The following is a 551-nucleotide window of genomic DNA, read 5'->3' on the forward strand; positions in this document are numbered from 1 at the left end:
TTTCGGCATTAGAAAGAGGAAAGACCAAAGATTTTTTTCAAGCAATGAAAAAAAAAGTGAATTTTTAAATGATTTTCACAGGTCTGCCCCCTTAAGCGAGTTCGCGAGCGACGCGAATAAGACAAATGATAAGTCCGCAAGATTACGCAGAAATTTAGTCGTAGAAGAGTTAAGATTGTCTTTCGCGCCGCGACCCCTCATGAGGGTGACTAGTACTAGCGCCAGTGCACCACTAGCGCTGCCCGAGTAGAACTGCGGAGCACCAGGCCGTCAGTAGATTGTCCCTTTCTGGTCAGCGCGCTGCGACGACGTACTGCCGAAGGAGTGTCCAGTTGGCGGCGTGTCAGTGACGAGATGGTGACGCCAGAGAAGTCGCCAAGTCGTCGCTCACTCATCTCATTCTCGTCACACTATTGTCATTACGTTAGTGGCAGCTTGGCCACTCTGTCGCCGCACACTGGTGACCCTCTCGTCACCCCTTCGTCAGCGCCGAAAGATGACGAAGAAAAGCAACGCCCGCCGGTGGGATTCGAACCCGTTTCCTGCGGCTC

The sequence above is a fragment of the Frankliniella occidentalis genome, unplaced genomic scaffold (assembly GCF_000697945.3).
Source record: "Frankliniella occidentalis isolate FOCC.00 unplaced genomic scaffold, Focc_3.1 Scaffold172, whole genome shotgun sequence".
Taxonomy (NCBI): Eukaryota; Metazoa; Arthropoda; class Insecta; order Thysanoptera; family Thripidae; genus Frankliniella; species Frankliniella occidentalis.